Raw genomic sequence first — 25,029 nt, 5'->3', positions numbered from 1 at the left:
ATATATATATATATATGTATGTTTATATATATGTGTGTGTATTAGTCTCTGTGTGTTTGTATATATATATATATATATATATATATATATATATATATCTGCGTGCGTGTGTGTATGTATGTATATACTATTCCTTCTTTACTAAATGTAGTCGTTATAATTTATATTTATTAATTGTGTATTATTGGTACGTTAATATTTTTAGTGAGTTTAAGGATTTAATATTTTAATGACACTATGATTTTTATAAAATTAATAATATAAATATTTTGATTAATTAATTTAATTATAGTATTTTAGCTTATTTCATATATATTATCTAAGTTATGTTTCTTAGTCTTATTCTTTATACTCTATAATTACTTAGATTTTAACGCTCCATAAAATGTTTACAATATAATTAATTGTTTTATTACGATTTAAGTTATGTAAATTTTAATTTTCATTCATGATTTTATAAATAAAACTTTCAGTCATGTTTTTATATCTCTTTATTCTATTCTTTTTTTTAACGCAATATCTTCATGCGACTTCTTTCTAATAAACGCTTAGTTATTAGTATAACATCTAAAATTTTTAGTTTAAATTTTAGCATTGTTGAGATAAGTATTGCTTTTATCTTTATTAATATTGTTAAATGATTTTCTATCATTGATTGGAAAAATATATATTTTTATATTAATTCCATTGATATTCAATGTTAGCTGATACCTTATTTAACACTAAGTTAATGGTATAAAGTTTATAATTTTAGTTTAAACCAAAACTTCGATTAGATTAGTGTTGCATTTTTTCCAATAATATTGTTTAATATTTCTTTTTGATTTATGGGATAAATAAGTAGTTTTTTTTATATAATTTCTTTGATTATTAGTTAATATTCTAATTAAGATTAAGTTATTAGTACAACATTTAAAATTTTATTTAAATTAGAGATTCGATTATATAAATTTTGTATTTCTTTTCAATAATTTTGCTAAATGTTTTTTTCTTTTATTTAATGATGATATAATTATTTTTATATAAATTAATTTTTCGTTAGTTTATATTAAAATTAAAGTTATTTATTTTACATTTATAATTTTAGTTTAACCTAAAACTTCGTTTAAATTGTATTTTAAGCGAAAGATTCGTTAAGATAAGATTTGCATTTAATATTTCTGTTAGTTTATATTCTAATAAACGTAAAGTTAATAATGTCAATTTTATAATTTTCATTAAGATTAGTATTAAATTACTTTTTAATAATATTGTTTAACATTTTTCTATCTTAATATAATAAGTATTTTTATATACATTCATTATTTATTGTTGGTTGATATATACATTGATTTTATTATTATTGTTGTTGTATTTTGACCTGAAGATTAGCTATATTAATGAATAGAATTGATTTTCGATTGATTTAATCGATTTGAATATATTTTATTTTCTATTTGGAAACTTGGTTATGAAACACGTGTAGTCATTTTATTATCATTATTTTATGATTTTTACTTTGTATTTTATTATGCTTATTTATTGTGTATTTACTTATTAATTTTTTCGATATATGACTGTGGATTTTCATGGATAAGTTCATGTACTTTGGTTTTTTTCTCCAATATTATATATTTATATATCTTATACTGTGAAACTTAATTTAATTTTAATTTTTGATAAATTAAATTTAATTGAGTTTTTACCTGTAAATTTGGATTTTTATCCCTAATATTATTATTATATATATATATATATATATATATATATATATATATATATATATATATATATATTGTCAACTTAATGTGACAATCCCAATAAGGGAATATACTACTGCTGTTTAGCCCTAGGAAGCTGGACCGCTTCCTGTCGGCCTTGACACAATTACTGTGTCCTTATGTTTGCGAGGGGGAGACAAACTCCTCCACCCAGCCTAGCCAGCATTCAGGGACATGTTTCTGAGCCTTTGCTTGTCATCAGCCTGAAGTAGCATGACCAGCTGGTTGATAAATTTTTATTATGATCACTATGGATCGAATACAAAGATGGGTACAATACAGGACAAACAAATAAACAAAATGTATGAGTTCAAATGATCTTTTAAAAATTAACGATTGTCTTTATATTTAAAATTCATATGTTCGTTGACTTTTTTTTCCCCCCTTTCAATTATACAGACATACATATGCATACACACACACACACCTATATATATATATATACATATACACATATATACATACATACACACACATACACCTATAAGGCCCAGCAACTCGCCTTTTATTTTTTTCGATGATTAGTTTGGGTGACTCACACCCACCTTTTTCACTACTACCTTCCATCTCTGTTCATATACTCTAGCCGACAGGGTTCTCTTTTCCAGCCCTATCTTGCTCTTCAGATGGTATTTGAAGTAAGTCAGCAATCCAGGGCCGGACATGTAGTACCCTGTCACCAAACCTTCCATTCTTGTCCTCCATATGCACTCTTTCAACACTGCTACCGTACAGAAAAAGCAAGCCTCACCTTCCTTTGAGAGTCCAGTTGGCGGTATCATCTTTATCATAGACCCAGCCGACAGCTGTACTCGTCCCAGATGCGACAACACGTGTTCTACATAAATTATCAAGCTGGAGAGCTGCCGACAATGTACAAAAGCGTGTTGGACAGTTTCACTGTCTTGCTCGCATCTTGGACATGTCGGTGGCACTGCTAAACCGTGCCTGGATAACTTCTCGCAAACAGGTAGAGCATTCCTGTAACACTGCCAAGTCAGAGATTTTTGGAAATTATCCAAGTACTCCGACTTGAAGGTTTTACGAAACAGGTTGGTAAGTTGGTTCTCGTCGAACCCCAGAGCCTCTCCTAGGACGTCATCGTTTTTCCCCTCCACTAGCCCTCTGTAGAATACCGAGGTGGTATTCCCACAGCCAGCCTCGCCTGTCCTGTGGATAAGCCAGAGTGCCTGACGGCACTCCTTCTGCCATAAAGTCATATTACGTCTTCTAATGAGACTGGGTTTAAATCTTTCCAGCGAGGCCGGTCGTGGTAAGGACTCCTCCGCCAATGGACTCCACACCTTATCACCCACCAGGTGGCACCAGAGATGTCTCAGCCTCAACGCATGTCTGCGCATCATTAGCCAGGGCATCCCCACACCACCCTTTAGCGGTTCCTGGCAGCACACGGAGCGCCTCACAAGTGGCTTTCCTCCACCTCCACAAAAAGTGGAAGAGTCGTACCAGCTTGTTTCGCCAAAAATCGGGGCAAGGCACCATGGACAGGCGGTAGGTGATTACAGATGCTATAAACACCTGCACCACCTCCACTCTACCCTTCAAGGACAGAAACCTTCCGGACCACTTGCGTACTATGGCCTCCACCTTGTTCACTACCTCGCGCCAATTCTTCTCCGTCTGGGAGTCTGAACCAAACCAAACTCCAAGCAACTTAACAGGACCATCTGTCCAGTGTCCAACGACACTGGACGATAACGGCTTGTTCCTCCAGGTGCCAAGGCACAAACCGATGGACTTATCCTTGTTAACTTTTGCTCCTGCCACCGCTTCGTATCTTCGGAGAGCTTCTTCTACACGAGGTAGTTGTGCTTCTTTAGACACGATGAGAGTGACGTCGTCAGCATAAGCAGAAGTGAATTTACCGCATCCAATCTCATTAGGGATGTTGCCTAACTTCTCCAGCCTCCGCAGCAATGGCTCCAGGGCCAAGACGTACAGGACCGGGGACAAGGGACACCCTTGACGAACAGACCGCTTGATCGAAAACGGCTCCGTTAGGTAACCGTTTATCTGGACAGTGGACTTGATGCCGCTGTACATAGCGGAGATCCACCCGCGAAAGCCTGGGCCCAGCCGAGCCGCTTCGAGGACGGCCCCCAGGTACCGATGGTCTACCCTATCAAATGCTTTACTTTGGTCTAAGTGGACCAATGCCCCTCCTTTGCCGGTTAATTTCCCAACCCTGTCTAAGGTGTAGCGGAGAAGGTGAAGGTTGTCCTGGATCGACCTGCCTGGGATTGCACAGGTTTGTGCCTTCCCGACAAGCTTCTCCGCGACAGCCGTCAACCTTTTAGCTAACACCTTGGCCAAAATCTTTAACTCTACATTTAGTAGAGTTATGGGCCTGTAATTACTAATGCTATCCCCCTTGCTTGGGGCCTTCTGGATCAGCGTCACAACTCCCCGACTTACAGAACTGGGAATTCTCCCATTCTGCTGCCAGTTTGCATAGACGCTTGCCAGGACATCCCCAAACAAGTCCGGCATTAAACGATAAAACTCATAGGGCAGACCATCCAGTCCCGGAGACTTTTCCCCAGCGCACTCAGCCAGCACCCCTCTTACCTTGGCGGGAGTGATCGCGCCTTCACAGCATTCAGCCTCATGTGCTGAGAGTCGAGGTCCACCAGCTAGGAAGTCCCTTAAGGGCTCCCCGCGCTCAAGCGGACCGCCCTCCCCAAACACTCCTCCTGTCCATAGATCCTGCATCCCTGCTCGTCAGTTAAAGACTTAATACAGGACTTCTTGCCCTTCTGACTCTCCACACGACGAGCCCATCTGGCTTCGTTGATACCTTCTCGTTTCCCAGCGCATAACTTAGCTCTGACTCGGCACCCTTCGTGTTTGGCATTGAGGTGACAGTACAAGAACGTTCTCGCCGCCGTCACTTTGGATGCGGAGCCAGATTCCATTGCCTCATCTAGACTCTTGACTAAGTCACCCTCTATTCTAGTCCTATCTAAACTTAGCTGATTGCTAAATCTAATGGACTCAATGGCTCTCTTGAGGGCGTGCCACCATCTATTATTAATGATGGTGCCACATAATGCCCTCTGCACTAACTCCTTAATCCGGGTACGGAAAGCTACACAAGTCAAAATAGACTTGTTCATTTTCCAATACCCGGGTCCCTGTCTATGGCACTTATCTATATGCACCTCACACGTCACAAGTTTATGATCTGAGTAAGGCACAATACAAAAATGTGGACAGCTAAAGCTATGCTTATCTCTTTCCTTAACAAAAATTCTGTCTATGTACGATCTGAGTGAGCCGTCGTTATTACTCCACGTCCACTGTGGAACAGCTCGGCTCATCCAGTCGGTATCGGTCTACTAGATTAAAACTCTCTAGTAGACCCTTGAGGCAAGGATTCCCTTTCCTATCAGTGGAGCCTACACTATCGACGCGCGCATCGAGAATAGTGTTGAAGTCCCCTAACAAAACTATGGTTTTAGACGTCAATAAAAAGCACTCCAGGTTCTGAAAAAAACCCGACTGCCCCTGTCCGTTAGGAGCATAGGCAGCTACCGACCTGAAGGACTGCTTACTTTCATGTGTTACATCTAGGACGACCTGCCTACCTTCTGGGTCCAGAAAGACAGTACGTATCTGTAACTCCAAGTTTTTCTTGATAAGGACTGCCACGCCTGCACCTCCCCTCCGGCTCGGAGAAATAAATTTCTCGTAACCATTGAGGAGGGGCAAGAACGCTTCAGGTCCCTTCATCTTGGATTCGGTGATCACAGCCACATCTATTCTATGTGAAATGAGGTCGTCCAGAAAACAAGCTTGTTTCCATTTCGACCTCATTCCACACACATTTAAACTACCCAACTTAATCATCGGAAAAAATAAAGGTAAAAATAAGCACTTACGGTTGTGAGAGGGAGCATGGCACTTTTTGTTTGCCAACCTCCCCTACTCCTTCCGCTTCTACTGGGCCCTTTCTCGGGGTTGCCACCGGGCTCTGGGTTGGGGTGGCTGCCGGGCTGACAATCAATTTGCCTTCCTTGACGTCGTTGGAGACGTCTATTATTAGTTTATTTGTGACATGGTCTTGAAAGAGTCTTTCTTTGTAGTCCTCTTCGCAGACCTTCGCGTAGTGGTATTGATCATCCTCCGTGCCGCTCTTGAATAATTTTATGCGTGGGTGGGCTTTGGTGTATTTCACCACTTTCTCATTCTTCATATTTATTGCCACTATCCTGTCTGTTTTTTTAAAGCCTTTCAATGCAGGGTGAGGGGGGGGTCTTGAAATTCTGCCCTATGAGCGTTGTACCAGCGGGATAGGAGTGGGAAGTTTTTTTCTTCTTCTGTCTGTAGGTTTGTTGATGAGGCTGATTTTTTTTTTTTGTGTTTGGGGAGGGGAATCTGGTGTGTGTTTTTTCTTCCGTTTGTTTGTAACTGTTTTAAATCCCATTTGTGTTGGTTCACTTTCTACCTCTGCAACTATTTTCTCAGTCGTCCTCACATTTTCTTGTTCTTGTTTTTTTTTTCCTTCAGTCTTCTTACTTTCAACTGCAACAGTGACTGTTGTTTCTTTGCTTTCCTCGTCCACTTTCGTAGGAGGGGCGTCACTCGCTTTAGCGGTGTTTTGTTTTTTTGTGCAGGTCGAGCGAACATGACCCTTTTGTCCACACTTAAAACATCTGGGTCGATGTCCCTCCTCTGACACGCGAATGGTATGCCCCTCCCCCACAGACACCCTGTCGGGCAAATTTTCGAAGGTATTATTTTCCGCTTGGACTACAATTTCAAGCGACTGACCTCGCCAACCGGTTGCTTCCTTTCTCCTCGTGCTCAGAATCTCGATATTCTCCTCAACATCGAAAATTACGGCTGCTGCCGCCCACATTACGTCATATCCAAATGGTATATCCTCCACTGTCACACGTGCTGTTCTTTTTCCCATGTAAGTGGGCAGCAACATAATTATTTCAGTTTTCAAAGTTTCTGTTGAAATTTCTTTCGCCACTTCAGCCGAGTCGAAGTGAACTTCAATTGTTGCACTTCTTACACCGCGGTTGACGTGGCAAATTTTTGACCAAATTGGTGCCAAACACATCTCTACAAGTTCGTTACGAGCCTCTGCAATTTTTCTTTCCTTTATATTATAAACTTTATAGACCACAATTTTTTCTTTTATTGCGTTGACTGTCTCGGGGGGTGGAATCAGTTTTGTTTCACCATCCACCTTCTGAATATACTTTCTAAACGCGTATAAACTTTCCTTAGACATTTTCATCTCGATGGTATTTCCTCCAACGGCCTGTGAGAAACTTGGTTTTCCTTTTTGAATACGTTCTCCCTCCATGGGAAGGTCACCTTCAGCTGACAATATGGAAGCCATACTTGTCACAAAGACAAGAAAAAAAACAAAAAACATTTAACAGGTAATTTTCAGCCCCGTAGGGCGAAAATAGCTGTATGCAAACAGTTAATAAAATTACAGTTATAATACACTGAACAAACAAACGGAAACGAACTCACACAGTAGCAGCAACAAAAATGTCGATTCAAAAATCAAAATATTCTCTCTAGCACAAGGAAAAAATGAGCAGCTGGTTGAAGAAGTCTGTCAAGTTCTCGCAACATATATAATCACAGTGAAATATATTCACTGGTTACCAAAATTAAAAATAACACATTTCTAAATCTCTCAGAGAGATTTAAGCAGTAGTGATGCGATAAAGTTGTTGTATATTGTCAACTTAATGTGACAATATATATATATATCATTTCTTTTTCTTTTCCTCTCAACAACTTTTCTATGTATGCATGCTCATCTTGTTTTGCATTCCTTGTAGTCAGTTGCTCAAACACAAAGGATGAAAAACTCTGAATCCCTACCACCACCAGCCTGTGGAGTCGGGGGGAATCAAAAGTACTCAATCCAAAATGTTAGAAACTCCAATCTCCACAATAATTTTACTTTATCCTATGTCGCCTTTCTCCCTATATAAACACACATAAATACATATGCACAAATGTGTATGTATGTATGTATGTATGTATGTATGTATGTATGTGTGTGTGTATTACACACATATATAGAGAGAGAGGTTTGTGTACATATGGCATATTTTATTTAATGTAATTTTACTTAACATAAATGCCTCTAACAGTTAACAGCATATAATTCTGTATTAACTTTATTAGATATGAATTTAACTCTAATTGTTGGTATAAAAATATCATACACAGATGTAAGATTATCTCAGAGAATACATCTGTGTATGATATTTTTATACCAACAATTGGAGTTAAATGGACAGATCCTGTTCTTTGCACAATCATACTTAATAGGTCTACTACTTCTATCACTAATATCCACTTCACCTACTCTAGATGTGATTTCTATATTCTCCTGCCATCTTCTAAGTACTTTGCTTTTTAGGATTCACATATTCTACTTCCAGGTTAATTGTGGAGTTCCCCTTGGGTCTCTTCAATTTTATTGGTTGTCAAACCATAGTTCCTATCCTGATACCTTGTTGTGTTACTTATGGTTTGTCCACTCATGTTGACATTGTTGCTATTTATAATTATAATTCTAGTTACTATTATTGCTATTGTTCATATATGGAAACTGATAAATTTACTAGTGATGTGTGCTGCTATAATCTGTGCTAGATTTTTGCTATTACAGAAAGCTAATCTAACCCTGTTTATTAAAAATTCTATAGTATTTACTGTCTTTTGGAAAATGTTTAGTCAATGCTGAATAAAACAATTTTGGTATATTGGAAATTATTTGTTTTGCGAAGGGAATTATATACCATTCAATATAGCTTGAGGTATCCATGTTACTAAGGTATGTATTTCTAAGTTTTTTGTAAAAGTGTGTAATCTATTTATTTGATTCTTAATATGGTGTTGGGTTTGTTTGCTATTATATTTGTCAGTTATTTGTATATTACTATTTATATAGTTTATGTATTGTTTACCTACCCTCTCTGAATGGGACTTCTTAGTAGGTACATTAATATCTAAGCCACTTTGTACTTTATTTGGTGCATGTTCAAGTAAATTTGTAATCTTCTTTCTGTTTCTAGGTACTCTATAGTTATATTGTTAACACTTCCTACTGTCTGTTCTTTTTAGTTAGTGGTGTTCTTCATATTATGAATACTATTATGATTATTGTCAGTATGGTCTAACCCGCTACTTACATTATTTCTATCATTACTACTGTTAAAATTTTTTTTATTTTTCTCTATATCCCACCTTCTCTAATGCAAAATTATAAAAGCCCTCATTTAATTTAAATACTTCCTCATTCACTGAGAGGTTAGTAATGCAGATTGATATATTTTCTACTATAGATCAGGTTATATTTTTGGGGGGATTGCTATTTCTATGAATGTATCTAAGGTTTGTATTAGGTTTATGATATGGCCTATATATATATATACATATATGTATGTATGTATGTATGTATGTATGTATGTATGTATGTATGTATGTATGTATGTATGTATGTCCTGGCATGGCTGTATAGTAGAGAAGTTTACTTCTCATCCATTTGGTTTCAGGCTCAGTTGGACACTAGGGCAAGTACTTTCTACTATAGCCCTGGGCTGATCAAAAACGTGTGTGGATTGCATAAGCAAAAACTGAAAGAACAGTCATATACATGTATGTATATGAAACATGTTTATGTCTGTTTGCACAAAAGTGTGGTGAGCTGTATTGTTGTCAGTTTTTTCTGGCAACAAATTCTGGTCACTTCATGCTTTTGAAGTTAGGTGAAATAAGAGATAGTTAAAAAAAAAATTATGTCTGAAAAGGTAGCTAACTTTAAAACTATGCTTCAAAAAATATATTCATTCAAACCATGCAAGAATGGAAAAATGAATGTTAAATGAACACACACACACAATGGTTTATCTATCAAATTTGACAACAATCAAACAATCAAAGATGCCAAACAAAAGAAAAAATATCATGTTCAACCCTTGGTGATCAACAGAGTCAATGACTTCAGCTGTACAGCACCTCAACAACTGACACATTTATGCATGAAACCAGAGTATCATAACTACTTCTGCCTAAGCAACACCAGCAATTATAACTGATGGACCTACTGGTTTTTCTGTCTTCATAGCTTCAATGATCATTTGACTACATAACTGTCAACTTCAATAGCTGGTCCCTGAGTTACTCTTCCATCAACACATTTCCCACATTCAGTAGCCACTAATAGCATTTTTAAGTCTCCTCTCATCCTTAGTGAAAGTGTGCCACTGTCATTTTGAACTCATTTTTCCCTAATTACATCTCAATTTACCTTGGCATATCTCATGCCTCTGATCCTATCATTGTGGAAGGCTGACAAATCTGCTTTTAGCTTCTTGTCAAGCCAGGTACACTTGTCACTTAGCTTCTTTCTTAGATGCACATGTCCATTCCTTCCAGTCTTTCTATGCCTGTCTTTTAGCTTTTATTACTCTATCTATTAGGTTGTCAAGTATGAAATTTGTAGTAAGGTATATGGTAAACTTTGACAGCTGCTCATTTTGTACCATTATTATAATTTGACAATCTATATTTTTTGTTAGAAAGCTGACACATCTATTTCTTTATTCTAACTCATTTTGCACTTTATAAAGTATTTATAAATCGTTTTTTTGCTATCTTTGTTTACTGATGGATAAGTCAGAAATTTGTACAGTTTTGAAATACGAGTTCTTTCTTGGAAATACAGCATCACAGACAGCTCAGAATATTAACAGAGTATTTCTCATTCTAATGTTATTACACAACAGACAGTATCAAATTGGTTTGCAAAATTTCATTCTGGTAAGTTTGATCTCACAAATGAGCAATGCAGTTGACCAGAAACAAAGGTGGATAATGACGAACTGAAAACTACCGTCGAGTCAGATCCATCTCAAAGTGCCTGTGAATTATCGTTGTTGTTTGGTATTAGCAAGCAAGTAATATTGACTCACCTAGTTCAAATTGGTAAAGTGGAAAAGTTGGATAAGTGGGTTCCACATGAACTCAATGAAAATCAGAAACAGCAACATTTGGAAGCCTGCATTATGCTACTTTCTCATCACAAAAATGAATCATTTTTTAAACGAATTGTAACGTGATGAGAAATGGATCCAATACAACAACCATAAATGTTCAGCACAATGGTTGGACAAAGACGAGCCACCAAAACAATCCAAAAAGCAAAATTCATCAAAAGAAGTGTTGGTGTGTGTTTGGTGGTCAGATGCAGGTGTGATCCATTATGATTTCATTAAACCTGGCTCATCAACCATGGCCGAAGTATACTACAGCCAACTGGACCAAATGATGCAGAAACTTACTAAAAAACAACCTAGATTAGTCAACAGATCCACTCCAATTTTACTGCAAGACAACGCCAGACCATACATCACAAAAATGACATTGGCGAAACTACAGGAGTTGGAAGTTCTCCATCATCCACCATACTTACCTGATCTTGCCCCCATTGACTACCACTTCTTCCAAAATTTGAATAACTTTTTGATAGGAAAATATTTATTTCCAACGATGCTGTAAAACAGGCCTTCCAAGATTTCATTGACTCTAGATTGCCAGGCTTTTACAGTTCCAAGCTGGACAAGCTACCACTGAAATGGCAAAAGTGTATTGACAATATGGGTGCATACTTTGATGAATAAAACTATTCCTTGTATTTATAAGACATTAGCAAACATTTTTTTTTCTTTTCTACAAATTTCATACTAGATGACCTAATACAATGCTATTCCACCACCATGTACCTTATGACTGGTACCCTGCTTCAGCTATAAAACTAGTTTGTAAATTACAGCAGTTACATTATAAAAACTCCCAGTTATCCTTTTGTTATAAAGTAGATTCCTTCCACTGGTGTGATGTGTGATTGACATTGTACAGTAGTTGCTGTTTTACGCTAGTAGCCACAATAGTTACTAGTCATCAGATACTGTTGTATCTCTTTGTACCAGAATAGTAATACACTAACTTCTGTCTTACTATCACTGATAGCTCCACAAGATACTGACTAGAACTGTTGACTCTCGACCCTCTCTTGATGACCGGCTACTGGTCTATTTATAATGGCTGGATCCTACCACATTTTACCGGGAGGGGTATAGTTTCACTATACATCTCCCCTTTTAATCATTTTATTAAACAATCAATTTCTTTTATTCATCCCACCTCCTCATTTTTTTAATTTTTATATATACTCAATATCTCTTTTCTTCTTAGGGTCTACTTTAAGGAATTCAGTGTTCTGCCTTTTCCTTGTACATGTGATTTCAACTTCTTGCAATGGTGTTGGAACCTGAAAAATGTCACATAGCCAATCCATTGGTATTTCTGCTCTTGTTGGTTTCTTTTTGTATGACTCTTTCATTAAGCTGATTTCTGTGTCTCCTTTCAATTCCATTTCTGCTTCTTACATCATACATCATTCTTCCAATGTATGTTACAATTTCTCCTTCCCAGAATTTTGGCATGTCTTTACTAGCAGATATTTTTTCTTCACTGATAATAGTTGATCGAATACTGACTTCCTCTTTCTGGCAAACATTAATTCTACTGGAGTGAAAAAAAATCCATTCAGTGGTTCGTTATTTCTTGGAATTAACCTAGATAGACCATCAGCATGCCCCAACCTTTTTGAAGGCAGATATTCTATTCTATAATCGCAGTTTAATAAAATGGTACCCCACCACTGCAGTTTGTTTCCTGTATGTGTTGGGATTCCTTTCATGGATCCATATATCGTTATTAGAAGTCTATGGTCTGTTTGCAACCAAAAACGTCTGCCGTAATTGAATCTGTGGAACTTTTTCATGCCAAATATAATAGCCAACACTTCTTTTTCAATCTGGCTATAGCTCATTTCCGCCGGCAATAATGTCCTTGATGTGTGAGCTATGGCCTTTCTCCTGCCATCGTTATCCTTGTGTAGGAGCATACTCCTATCCTATACTCACTAGCATCTGTAGCTAGTATTATTTCTAACTTTGGGTTGAAATGTGTAAGCTGAAGTTAATGCATCTTTTAATTTGTTAAATGCTTTCTGGCATTTCTCTGTCCAAACCCATTTGGCATTGTCTTTTAGTAATTCATTAAGCGATGCCTTTACCATATGTATATTTGGGATATACACTTGGTAATAATTTACCATGCTTAAGAATGTTTGTAACATTGTCACGTTTGTATTGGTCACTCTTGATGGGTCCGGTCTGCATCTATTTTTGTCAATTACTTAACCTAAGTATTTTATTTTTTTCATCAAAAATTCACATTTTTCTTCTGTCAGCTTTAGCCCATATTCACTTATTCTCTCAAATACTTAATGTATTCGACATGTTGCATCCGAGACTTGCTCTTTATCAAAATGTCATCAAGGTATGCAATGGCGAAATCGCAATCACTGAACATTGCATCCATTATTTGTTGGAATATAGTGGGTGCCACTTTTACTCCAAATGGCAGTCGTTTGGACTTGTACAATCCACGCTGCATGTTGATTGTTAGTAGATGTGTGCAATCTCCTCTAAGAGGCCTAACTTCGAGAAAATTTTCTCTCTGTTTAGTTTAGCAAATACTTCTTCTGGGCTTGGTAGTGGGTAATTGTGTGAGTAGACAGTTGAGAAGTCTGTGCACACTCTTAGCTTATTTTTCTTTTTTTACACTGACCACTGGTGCTGCCCAGTCTGCATGGCCAAGCTTTTCAATTATATTCATACTTTCCAACCTCTCTAGTTCGTTATTGAACTGGTCTACTGCTGCAAACGGCATGTTCTGTTTGGGCCTGAAAATAGGTGTTGAATTTTATTTGATAGCAATCCTTGCTTTTGTTTTTGTACAACAGCATAAACCTTACGAAAAAAACTTTTGGGAAAGTTTCTTTCATTTTTTGTCTCAGTTCATCAACCTCACTTGATTGCTTGACTGCTCCATTTACATTATTGCACAAAACGCTTGTGAGTGTATACTATAAATTAAATTTCTCCACATTCGGTGCCAAATAAATTCATAAATTTTTTTCAACACATAAACATTCACATTTTTGATTCGACCTTTGAACATTATACTACAAATGCATTTGCCTGTGAAATATAATTTTCTTCCTGTAACACCATATGCTATTTTGTTTGTACTACTTAATTTTGGCTTACTCATTTGTTCCCACATTTTCTCATTTATGATTATGATGTCACTTCCCTTGTCTAATTACATTCTGACACTTGTGGTTTTAATTCTTACACGCACGAATTTTCCATCTGTTGTAGTCAAAACTTTTCCTGCTGACAAACTATTCATTTTTTCTTGTTTGTTCCATTTTCCTATCATTCTAGTTTTGCAGTACGATTTTATATGTCCTGTAAACCCACTGCGGAAACACTTTGCTTTTTTATACAATCTTTTTTCAGGTGCATCCCACCACATGCCATACATGGGTCTACATCCAGATATTTTTTCTGCTTTTCCTGCAAAACTTTATTTGTCTTTTGACTTTTTTGCACTAATCTTATGTGAAAACACTCTTTCCATTGAATTTCTTCTATGTCATGCCTTAATTTTAATATCATGACACACTCTTCTGACAGTTTCTGCAATGTCAAATCTTGGTTCATTTCCCATTTTGCTAGAATTTTTGTTTGGATTTCTGCATCCCTTTTATCTGTCAATCCTTGTGCAAAAAATCAAGCACTTGAAAGAATCTGGAGAAAGTATATCTAGCCTAAATCTCTCACATTCTTTGTTGACTGCCTGTGTAAGTAGTGAAGTCTTCATCTTTGCTCTTTTCTATGTTTAAACAATTTCTAATATAGTGAGCTCTTTTCACTAAACATTTTGCCCAAAATATAGTGAGCTCTTTTCACTAAACATTTTGCACAAAATGTCAACTGTGTCGGTGAAATTTATGTTGGACACTTTTTATGGCAATACGAAGTTAGTATACTTCTCAAGCTCTGCTGTCACTAGTTTTCTTAAAACTAGAAGCATTTTCATTTTGTCCGTCCAATCCTGACATTCTTTTTCCAAAATTTCTTCAAATCTTCGAAAGTAAGCCTTGAAGGTTACTCCTCCTTCGGGGTCATATTTCAATTCGCTTGTGGAATTTGCTACATGGTCAGGCAAAAATGTATTCTCTGGTTTGGTTGTGAACTTCATTAGTTGTAGCATTTGCTGCTGCAATCCTTGTTGTTCCTTGAGTTGTTGTTGTTGCTGTTTTTGCACCTCAACTACCCCAGCTAACAAGTCTTCCATATTTTACAATTTTCATAAGATTGCACAAGATTTTTGTCGAGTTATTTAATTTTCCACGTGAATTAGTTTAAATGCTGCATGAATGTTTTTTTTTTCACTCTGCGTAATTTCTTTTCCCTTATCACCACTGTTGTAAAGTGGGTGACTGCCGTTGTACGGTAGTTGCTGTTTTATGCTAGTAGCCACAAAAGTTACTAGTCATTGGATACCATTGTATCTCTTCATACCGGAATAGTAATACACCAACTTCTGTCTTACTATAGCTGATAGCTCCACAAGACACCAACTAGAACTGTCAATTCTTGACGACCAGCTACTGGTCTATTTATAATGGCTGGATCCTACCACTTTTTACTGGGAGGGGTATACAGTTTCACTATACAACACCTTTACATAACCAGTTTTCATCTACTCCTCCGTTTTTGTTATACATATCTTCTAGAATAGCATTGAACATTTGTTAAGCAAAAGGATGTATCAGTTTCCACACCTTTTTCCAGAATTAAACCATGTAGGAAATTCAATAGCTGAAAAAAAAAAGTGAAGTAGTGCAGTGTGAACTGTCATCAGGGTGCAGCATCCAACAGAAATGGTGCCACTTACATAAAGAATTTCCTTTTTTTACAATGGGTCTATACAGAGACGATGGCCTTATTATCATTTGTAATATGAACAGGCATGACAATGGCCTTAGGAGGTCTTATTGTATTCTTCCAGCAGATGGGCTTAAAAAAATTAATTAACAATCTTAGTAGTATTAATCTTTTAGATATCAATCCTGATTTACTATCTGATACCTTTAAGCTGTATCAAAGCCTAATGAAAAGGCATTCTACAATGTCGCCTTCTCTGTATTCTCAAAAACAGTAATACAGGTAAGTGAATTCCCACCTTGTCATAAGACAAGAAAATCTTTAATGTCTCCTCATACTACAATGATACAGTAAGAGCAGATTCACTGAGTAGATCTCCTATGTCACCAATGCTAAGATGGTCTCACAAAATTAGAAAGGTTTTGTGGTGTAACCTAACATATAACAAGCATTAGAACTAATGTAGCTAAGGAATTTTAAAATTTGATATCAAGTCATTTTCCATGAGACCATAAATATTACAGAATTTTTAACAGAAAAACCCCAAAATATTAGCTATTCTCATTGCAAAAATTTTACCTCATTCATTAATTAGCACAAACCCCTCCCCACAACATTGGATGCTGCTCATTAAATGGTAATTGCTCTATCAAAAATGTTTTATAAAGTGCTAGGTTACAGACTGACAATATCCTTAGATAGAGGCCACAGAAAATAGCTTCAAAATGAAACTTTATTCATGTAGGAATTCTTTCACATATCCTGAGAATAAGTCAGTAACAAATTTATCCGAACATATATGATAATTAAAAGTAACTGCTTCTACCCACTTTAAGATACAATGAACAATTTTGGAGAAAGCTAACTATTACAGGCATACATCATATTGGAATTCTATGAAGCATCTGCTATGCTTGAATAAAAAGTACTTTATACTATTCCATATTAAGTCTGCACTGAACTGCAGACTTGACTTCCGACACTCTCTGAAATAATTAATTTACAAACCAATGCTACCACATGGCTAGGTCATATGAACTTTGCTAATCATTATCAATCTTTTAATTCATTACTTTAAAATAGCTTAATATATACAGCTAACTTTATAATGGGGGCGTGGATATACTTCTTGCGGAGAAATGGGTGGATAAGGTAATCGAGGTAGCTAGAGTAGGCGATAGAATACTTAAGATTAGATTAGTCCTTCACCATGGGTTAACAACCATTATCTCGACCTATGCCCCTCAGCCCGGGCTACCCCATGGACAGAAAGACCGATTTTATGACACCTTCTTGCAGACTACCTCGTCGACAAATGACAGGGACCTCTTTGTGGCTGGTGACTTCAGTGGACATGTTGGACAACATTCAGGGGGCTTCCATGGCGTAACATGGAGGCTATAGTTTTGGTTCCCGCAATGAGGAGGGAACCAGGCTGTTGGAGTTCTATGATGCAAATGACCTTATGGTTTGCAATACTAACTTCAGGAAACCTGCAAGTCACCTAGTAACCTGCCGTTCTGGCAGACACACTAGCCAAATTAACTACATCCTCGCCAGGAAAAGGGAAAGACGGCTGCTTATAAATGCCAAAACCTTCCCAGGCAAACAATGTACTCCATGACATAGACTAGTAGTTAGTGGCTTCAGGATCACGGCTAAGTGGTTGCCCAGAAGACGACCAGCATGGAGGAGAAGGGTCTGGAAGCTTTAAGATCCTGCAAATGGACAGAGATTTAGAAACGTCTTGCTCAAAGCATTTGATGAAATAGAAGTGGATATAGCATCACATAATGTGGAAGACAATTGGAGATTTCTACGGGACAACCTGCTGAGGGCCACTGACCAGATCTGTGGATGGTGCAAAGTCCCCTCTCAACCCAAAATAATGTGGTGGTGGAACAATGTTGTTGACAGGGTTATTAGACAAAAGAAACAGGCTTGGAAGGACTGGAAGAACGGTGGTAGCAGGGAATTGTATCAGACTGCCAGAAGGGAAGCTAGGCGACAGGTTTATTTAGTCAGAGGGAAAGCAGATAAGAAAGAATTTACCAATGTTCTGCGCCGTGAGGACCAAAGACTTGTGGTATTTCGGATTGCAAGACAGTGTGTGAGAGAGAATAGTGATGTCGTGGGAGAGAAATGTGTTCACATGGATGATGGTACACTTGCACTAAACAAGGCTGCAAAGAAAGAGGTTTGGAGATGCCACTATGAAAGGTTGCTTGATAAAGATAATGAATGGGAGAGAGTCTGCTGAATGTGGACCCAACAGAGGGACCAGCTATCCGAGTTGACAGTATCATGGTAGATAAAGCGATCAAGAGTATGAACACAAGAAAGGCCCCAGGCCCATCAGCAATCACTGCAGAGATGCTCAAAATATCTGGCAGTGTCGGCTATAGCCTAGTCACCCGTACTGTTAACCAGGTGATACACAAAGGAGTCATACCCAATGACTGGGCTAGCAGCACCATAATCAACTGCTACAAAGGTAAAGGTGACGCTTTAGATACAAATAATTACAGAGGTATCAAGTTATTAGATCAAGTAATGAAAGTCACGGAGAGGGTCATAGCCCAACTAATTAGGGACAGAGTCAGTTTAGATGAGATGCAGTTTGGGTTCGGGCCAAGGAAAAGCACCACTGATGCTATATTTCTGGTAAGACAGCTGCAGGAGAAATACCTAGCCAAAGATAAGCCTCTGTACCTGGCTTTCGTTAACATGGAGAAAGCCTTTGACAGGGTCCCCCGATCCCGTATCTGGTGGTCAATGAGGAAACTTGGGATAGAAGAATGGTTAGTGAGAGCTGTGCGAGCCATGTACAGGGACGCTGTCAGTAAGGTGAGAGTTGGCAACGAGTACTTTGAAGAATTCCGGGTAGAGGTAGGGGTCCACCAAGGTTCAGTCCTCAGCCCCCTCCTATTTAGCATAGTCCTCCACGCAATAACACAGGAATTCAAGACAGGATGCTCCTGGGAGTAGATGGCCTTGCTCGATCTGTAGAAAAGGTGCCGGTAGAAACTCTATAAGATGTATCCAATGTAAGCTATGGACACATAAGAGGTGCAGCAATATCAAAGGAAGGTAAACTAAGAAGTTAGTTTTTGTATGTGGCAGATGTTCAGGAGCAATAAACACTGAAAATGTACAGAAAACAACTTCTGTCACATTCCAGGGAGAAAAACTAGAAGTAGTTGATAGCTTCCACTGAAAGTGTAGCTGTTAGAATAAGAATAGCCTGGGCAAAGTTCAGAGAGCTCTTACCTCTGCTGGTGACAAAGGGCCTCTCACTCAGAGTAAAAGGCAGACTGTATGACGCATGTGTACGAACAGCCATGCTACATGGCAGTGAAACATGGGCCCTGACTGCTGAGGACATGCGTAAGCTCACTAGGAATGAAGCCAGTATGCTCCTTGGATGTGTGATGTCAGTGTGCATACTAGACAGAGTGCAAGTACCTTGAGAGAAAAGTTGGGCCTAAGAAGCATCAGTTCTGGTGTGCAAGAGAGATGATTGCGCTGGTATGGTCATGTGGCAAGAATGGATGAGGATAGCTGTGTGAAAAAGTGCCACACTCTAGCGGTTGAGGGAATCTGTGGAAGAGGTAGACCCAGGAAGACCTGGGATGAGGTGTTGAAGCATCACCTCCGAGCATTAGGCCTCACTGAGTGAATAATTTGTGACCGAGACCTTTGGAAATATGATGTGCGTGAGAAGACCCGGCAAGCCAAGTGAGAGCATAATCCGAGGCCTCTGCCAGGGGTGTAGCCAGCCCACTTGTGCATACCTTTCCTTCATTCGACACTAAACTCCATTTGCGAAAACCTGTTGAGGCAAGTGAAATTGAAATCAAACCAAATTCGATGACTGGCACCCGTGCCAACATATCCTTCATTGGACACTAAACTCGGCTTGCAAAAACTTGTTGGGGCAAGTGAAAGTGAAATTATGATGGCACCTGTACCAGTGGAGTGCAAAGAGCACTGTCCGAATATGATCATTGCCAGAGCAGCTGTCTGGCTTCCGTGCTGGTGGTACATAAATAGCACCATTTGAGCGTGATCGTTACCAACGTCGCCTTCCTGGCACGTGAGAAGACATTCCAGCGAGGTCATTGCCAGTGCCGCTGGACTGGCTCCTGTGCAGGTGGCACATAAAATACACCATTTTGAGCATGGCCGTTGCCAGTACCCGCCTGACTGGCCTTCGTGCCGGTGGCATGTAAAATCACCCACTACACTCTCGGAGTGGCTAGTGTTAGGAAGGTCATCCAGCTGTAGAAACTCTGCCAAATCAGATTGGAGCCTGGTGTAGCCATCTAGTTCGCCAGTCCTCAGTCAAATCGTCCAACCCATGCTAGCATGGAAAGCGGACGTTAAACGATGATGATGATCTATACATACATATATATATATATATATATATAGACACACACACACACACACACACACACACACACATACATATATATCATTATCATCATCATCCTTGCTTTCCATGCTAGCAGGAGTTGGACTATTTGACTGGGGACTGGCGAAGCAGATAGATACACCAGACTTCAATCTGATCTGGCAGAGTTTCTACAGCTGGATGCCCTTCCTAACGCCAACTACTCCGAGAGTGTAGTGGGTGCTTTTTACGTGCCACCAGCACGAGGGCCAGCCCGCGCTCAAATAGTGTTTTTTATATGCCACCTGCACAGGAGTCAGTCAATGTTTTGTTCACATGCCACCGGCACAAGTGCCAGTAAGGCAAAGCTAGAAACAATCGCGCTCAAATGGTATTTTTTACGTGCCACCGGCACAGGAGCGAGACCGCTGCTCTGGCAGTGATCCCGCTCAGATGGTGCTGTTAGCGCTCCACTGGCACGGGTGCCGGTCATCAAATTTGGTTCAGTTTCGATCTCACTTGCCCCAACAGGTCTTCACAAGCTGAATTTAGTGTCTAATGAGGGAAGGCTGGCATGGGTGCCAGTCATCAAAATTGGTTCAATTTCGATTTTGATTTCACTTGTCTCAACAGGTCTTCGCAAGCAGGGTTTTGTGTCCAAAGAAGGAAAGGTACGCATAAGTGGGCTGCCCACAATCCTGGTAAAGGCCACGGTTATGGTCTCACTTGTCTTTTCACACAAAGCATATTTCCACAGGTCTCGGTTGCTAGTCATTGCCTCGGTGAGGCCTAATGTTCGAAGGTCGTGCTTCACCACCTCATCCCAGGACTTCCTGGGTCTACCTCTTCCACAGATACCCTCAACTGCTAGGCTGTGGCACTTTTTCACACAGCTATCCTCATCCATTCTCGCCAAGTGACCATACCAGCGCAGTCGTCTCTCTTACACACCACAACTGATGATTCTTAGGTCCAACTTTTCTCTCAAGGTACTTACACTCTGTCGAGTATGCACACTGACATTACACATCCATTGGAGCATACTGGCTTCATTCCTTGCGAGCTTACGCATGTCCTCAGCAGTCACAGCCCATGTTTCACTATGTAGCATGGCTGTTCGTACACATGCATCATACAGTCTGCTTTTTACTCTGAGCGAGAGGCCCTTTGTCACCAGTAGAAGTAAGAGCTCTCTGAACTTTGCCCAGGCTATTCTTATTCTAGCAGCTACACTTTCAGCGCACCCTTCCCCGCTACTGACTTGGTCACCTAGATATCGGAAGCTATCAACCACTTCTAGTTTTTCACCCTGGAATGTGGCAGAAGTTGTTCTCTGCACATTTTCAGTGTTTATTGCTCCTGAACATCTGCAACATACAAAAACTATCTTACTAGTTAGCCTCCCTTTGGATATTGCAGCAGCTCTTATATGTCCATAGCTTACACTGGGTAAGCAAATATATACATACACATATATAAAGATACATATATATATATATATATATATATATATATATATATATATATATGTACACACTTATATACATACACATATATATGCACATATTTATATAAATATCTATAAACACACACACACACACACACACATATATATATATATATATATATATATATATACACATATATGTGATAGGCGCATTAGTGGCTGTGTGGTAAGAAGCTTGCTTACCAACCACATGGTTCCGGGTTCAGTGCCATTGCATGGCACCTTGGGCAAGTGTCTACTACTATAGCCTCATGCCAACCAAAGCCTTGTGAGTGGATTTGGTAGACGGAAACTGAAAGTAGCCTGTCATGTGTGTGTGTGTGTGTGTGCTTGTATGTCTGTGTCTGTCCCCACACCATCACTTGACTACCGATGTTGGTGTCTTCACGTTCCCGTAACTTAGCAGATCGGCAAAAGAGAACTATAGAATAAGCACTAGGCTTCCAAAGAATAAGTCCTGGGGTCGATTTCTTTGACTAAAGGTGGTGCTCAAGCATGGTTGCAGTCAATTGACTGAAACACATAAAAGAAAAAAAAGAATAAAAGAATAGACATACATGTTTACATAAAGGTATATATACATGTATGTACATAGATATATATATATATATATATATATATATATATATATATATATAGATGTACATACATGTATATGTATGTATATAAATACATATATGTACATATGTATGCATATATATATATATATATATATATATATATATATATATATATATATATATACATACATGTATATGTATGTATATAAATACATATATGTACATATATATGCATATATATATATATATATATATATATATGTACATACATGTATATGTATGTATATAAATACATATATGTACATATGTATGTATATATATATATATATATGTATATATATATATATATATATATATGTATATATATATATATATATGTATATATATATATATATATATATATATATATATATATATATATATATATATATATATACATGTATATGTATGTATATAAATACATATATGTACATATGTATGTATATATATATATATATATATATATATATATATATATATATATGTACATACATGTATATGTATGTATATAAATACATATATGTACATATGTATGTATATATATATATATATATATATATATATATGTACATACATGTATATGTATGTATATAAATACATATATGTACATATGTATGTATATATATATATATATGTATATATATATATATGTATATATATATATATATATATGTATATATATATATATATGTATATATGTGTATATATATATATATATATATATATATATATATATATATATATATATATATATATATATATATATATATATATATATATATATATATATATATATATATATATATATATATATATATATATATGTATATATATATATATATATATATATATATATATATATATGTAAATTATTTCAATACAAATGTATTAATTTCCAGCAAAATAAAGCCCTATAAGGGTATAGATATATAAATTCAGAAGAGTGGTACAACAAGGCACCAATATTTACTGGAAAATAGCAATCGATACAATTACGACGCTATTGTATAGCTTCACTGCGTATATACTGGCAAAAATGTGTGTGTGCAACAAACATGAAAAATTCGTCTTACCTCTAGGAAGAACATTCGATAAATGGACAACCCAGAATCGGATAATGCAGTACCTAGGTTTCAGACTCTTCAAATATGTTTCACAACATTTATTTTGCTGGAAATTAATACATTTGTATTGAAATAATTTTCATTGATAACTTCTTCACTGTTCTCAGTTCTGTTAACGGCTAAGCGTTCAAGCGAGTATACTTGGCATTGATGTGGCAACATTAGAAATATTGTCTAGGTAAATGCAGCTGATGAAGACTGATCAAATTTATGTTGTGAAACATATTTGAAGAGTCTGAAACCTAGGTACTGCATTATCCGATTTTGGGTTGTCCATTTATCGAATGTTCTTCCTAGAGGTAAGACGAATTTTTCATGTCTGTTGCACACACACATTTTTGCCAGTATATACGCAGTGAAGCTATACAATAGCGTCATAATTGTATTGATTGCTATTTTCCAGTAAATACTGGTGCCTTGTTGTACCACTCTTCTGAATTTATGTACGTATATATGTACATATATACGTATACATACATATACATATAAATGTATATATATACATATACATGTATATATACATATACATATATACATATACATGCATATATACATATATTTATATAAGGGGCATTACTACAGAATAATGCCACACACTGGGCTTCCCAAAATAAACACATTTAGTACCGAATGCAAGGAAAAACAACCAACAGAAGAAGACCAACTTTCTTTTAAATAACTCAACTATGTATTGACCAATTTCGCGATTACTAGAATGAATCTAGACTCCGCTCATCAGCATAGTATTGTTTAGGAAAAGCATATACAAATAAACAGAATTCTCACCTTACCAAAAACGAACACTCTCCATATCCAACCAAGCAAAGGGAATGAAGTTTATCTGTATAAATCTTCAGCAAAGAAGCAGGAAAACTATTGGGTTGTTTTGGCACATGTGTTGAGACAGGAATAAAAAAATTCAGCATTGAATATATTCCTTGTATATATTTGATTAATAAATTCAAAAAGAAAGTTGGTCTTCTTCTGTTGGTTGTTTTTCCTCGCATTCGGTACTAAATGTGTTTATTTTGGGAAGTCCAGTGTGTGGCATTATTCTGTAGTTATGCCCCTTATATAAATATAAATGAATAATTATATTCTTGGGAATAGAAATTTCCCTTATGAATTTTTTTACACACTGGCTTCTTGATAAAATTCTTGTAAAAGACTTTTATCTCTTTTTGAATTTATTAATCAAATATATACATGGAATATATTCAATGCTGAATTTTTTTATTCCTGTCTCAACACATGTGCCAAAACAACCCAGTAGTTTTCCCGCTTCTTTGCTGAAGATTTATACAGATAAACTTCATTCCCTTTGCTTGGTCGGATACGGAGGGTGTTCGTTTTTGGTAAGGTGAGAATTCTGTTTATTTGTATATGTTTTTCCTAAACAATACTATGCTGATGAGCGGAGTCTAGATTCATTCTAGTAATCGCGAAATTGGTCGATACATAGTTGAGTTATTTAAAAGAAAGTTGGTCTTCGTCTGTTGGTTGTTTTTCCTCGCATTCAGTACTAAATGTGTTTATTTTGGGAAGTCCAGTGTCTGGCATTATTCTGTAGTAATGCCCCTTATATAAATATAAACGAATAATTATATTCTTGGGAATAGAAATTTCCTTTATGAATTTTTTTACACACTGGCTTCTTGATAAAATTCTTGTAAAAGTTTATCCCTTTTTGAATTTATATATACATATACATATATACATATACATGTATATATACATATATATGTATATATATATACATGTATATA

The 25,029-nt window shown here is 37.1% G+C and overlaps 1 protein-coding gene across 3 annotated transcripts in view; it reads right to left on the bottom strand.

Annotated features, from left to right (window-relative positions):
• The window catches only part of LOC106878418 (sodium/potassium-transporting ATPase subunit beta-1), a 64,291-nt gene that overhangs the window by 33,657 nt on the left and 5,605 nt on the right, over positions 1-25,029 (bottom strand). The window contains exon 1 of one of the 3 annotated variants that reach the window (XR_016245209.1): positions 5,663-7,976. The exons of the other annotated variants lie outside the window; for them this stretch is intronic. The gene's annotated coding sequence lies outside the window, so the exon portion shown is untranslated. Of the gene's footprint in view, positions 1-5,662; positions 7,977-25,029 lie in introns of those variants that run through there. 3 annotated transcript variants of the gene reach the window in all.

The sequence above is a fragment of the Octopus bimaculoides genome, chromosome 19, assembly GCF_046866305.1.
Source record: "Octopus bimaculoides isolate indiv1 chromosome 19, ASM4686630v1, whole genome shotgun sequence".
NCBI classification, from domain to species: domain Eukaryota; kingdom Metazoa; phylum Mollusca; class Cephalopoda; order Octopoda; family Octopodidae; genus Octopus; species Octopus bimaculoides.
This window is presented reverse-complemented; position numbering and strand designations above follow the sequence as displayed.